The following is a 2,716-nucleotide window of genomic DNA, read 5'->3' as shown; positions in this document are numbered from 1 at the left end:
TGAGGCTTAGAGATAATTTGTTAAGTTACATAGAGTTAACTAAGTTGCCCAATGGTATAGAGTTAGTGACATTAGAAATTGTTATATAAGGGGGAATCTATGCGATTTACTTTCTGGAATATTTTAAAATTATTTTTACAGGTTCTTTTCTTCTCTCTTTCTCCCAAGTCCATGATTAGATTGAGAATGAATTCATTAAAGCAATGAAGAAAGAATAGAATCTTAAATTTCCTACCTTGCTATTATGACATATTTTATAGGACAAAAGGATAGTGCTGGGTTTTAATAGCTTTAAAACTATTAAACAGGCCTTTATTAGTTATTATGAAAATAAACCTTCTGACAAAAAAAAAAAAAACACCCATTGTCATCTTAGCGCAGTATACTGAAATAGGTTAATTTATTGAGTGTGTAACATATGCTGGGCATGGTGCTAAGCACGCCACATGAATTATATCATTTAATCCTTACATTCTGCCAAGGAGGCACTGTTTTTATCCTATTTTGTAAGTAAGAAAATCAAAGCTCAAAGTCACTCAGCTAGTTAAGTGACAGTGAGGCAGGACATGTAGTCTAGGAAATTTGACAATCCCCTCCAGAGCACAAGGTGAGGTGCTTCACTGATTATACCAGTAACAAAGTGAAAGTATCCAATATCTGCAGCTGGGGAAAACGAGAACCAGTTTCTTCCAGCCAGGCTGATCCCTATGACCAGGACCTGACCTTTTAGCTAGTCATAATGCCATTATAATCTCATGTGCATTGCAACTCCCATCATGCATCTAATGCCATGACAGTTCTGGAGAAACCAAATAATGAAGAAAAAGCAGGAACGGCAGGGTCCTGCCCTGGGGAGGAGATGAATGAACCAGATCAATGGGACNAAAAAATCTGGAAATGTCCATCAACCAGGGAAAACTAAACAGATTGTGAATATCCATATAATATAGTACTACTCAGCAATAAAGAGGAATGAACTACTGATACATGCAAAAACAAGGATGACTCTCAAAAGCATTATGCTTAATGAAAGAAGCCAAAAACAAAAGACTATATGGTTCCATTTATGTGAAACTCTAGAAAAGGCAAAACAGTAGTGGCATAAAGAAAATCAATAGTTACCAGAGTAATAGATGTATTAACTAACCTTCCTATTGTAATCATTTCAAATATAAACATATATCAAGTCATCAAGTTGTACACAGTATTTTACACAATACATATTTACACAATATTTTATGTCAGTTATATCTCAACAAAGGTGGAAAAACATTTTTTAAATAAGAATAAAAAGTCATTGCTATTTAAAAAGTTACCAGAGCGTGAAGGTGAAGCAAGAGAACTGGATACAAAGGGAAATTTTGCAGTGATAAAAAGGTTCTATATTTTCATTTTGTTGGTGGGTACACAATTGTATATTTTATCAAAACTCACTGAACCATTTAAAATTGGTGAATTTTATTGCATGTAAATTATACCTCAGGAAAGCTAATTTTTAGAAACCTGGGAGAGGAGAAGAGGCAGATTATAATTTGAAAAGCCCTGTAAGACATTTTGAAATGCACTTTTTTTCCCCAATCACTGATGTATGTATTATACCTAGTATCTATACTCTACAGCAGTTTCCCTTTTCACAACCTGAGGAATAAAAGCTGACATACTCCAAAAAAGATGAGTTTTCCTTTACTTTGTCTACCATTGCAAGAGTACTATCAAAATTACCGTTTTGATATTATTTAGGAATTTGTCTGAACAATGTAATGGGTCCTTTACACAACCATTCAATATTAAATTTACAAGTAGTCACAAGGTTCTGGGTTGGAACTTATGATCCAATAAACCCAAGCACAGACCTTTAATTAGGTCCCTTGATTGGCTCTGTACATCTGCAGTGTTAGCAAAGCCTTTATTTCCAAGCTAAAGGAACATGCGGAGGGGACTGCTTTTGATCTATAGGCCACGTCATGGGGACTGCTTTAGGTAAGAGTTCATGGGTACTGGCCCTAAAAGAAAGAAAAAGCTGAAACAGGAGTTTCAAACATTATTATACATGCTTTGCCATTTAGGTGACTTTCTGTGGGACAATTTCACCTTGTCAATGTCCAAAATAAAATAGGATTCCCAGAACTGAACACAATACCCCAAATATCGTCTGACTTGTTCAGGGTACAAAGACTGTTAACTCTTTTGAGCTCGACACTATGACTCTGTTCAAGTTTGATTGACTTTTTTGAGTACTACATCATATCAATATGAATAAACTAAAAGGTCAGATTCTTCTACTCCATAATTGTGCTACTCATTTTAAAAATGTAATATAAGGCTTAATATTTGTTCCTGTTACATTTTATCTTATTTGCTTTAACCTACCATTCCAGACTAATGAAACTTTTTGAATTTCTCTGAATTTTGCCGTCCAATGTGTAGGCAATTCCTCCCATCTGAAAAACTAATAATTATATCTTTATTGTTGCTGATAAAAAAAAAAGTATTCAATAAACATGCCAACTACAGAGATACACAGCCTTTTTACATGTCACTAGAGACAGATTTATATTCTGCTTATATTTCTTTGTCTTGTCCATAAGGACAGGAAGAAGCAAGTCAAATGCCTCCCTGAAGTAAGCTATACTACTGTCTATTCATTCATTCATTCAGTTACACATTCATTCGACAAATATCTGAACACTTGCTAAGTACCAGACACTGTACTTAG

This window comes from Hipposideros armiger, unplaced genomic scaffold (assembly GCF_001890085.2).
Source record: "Hipposideros armiger isolate ML-2016 unplaced genomic scaffold, ASM189008v1 scaffold_114, whole genome shotgun sequence".
NCBI lineage: Eukaryota > Metazoa > Chordata > Mammalia > Chiroptera > Hipposideridae > Hipposideros > Hipposideros armiger.
The sequence above is the reverse complement of the archived record's forward strand: the minus strand, read 5'-3'. Positions refer to the sequence as shown.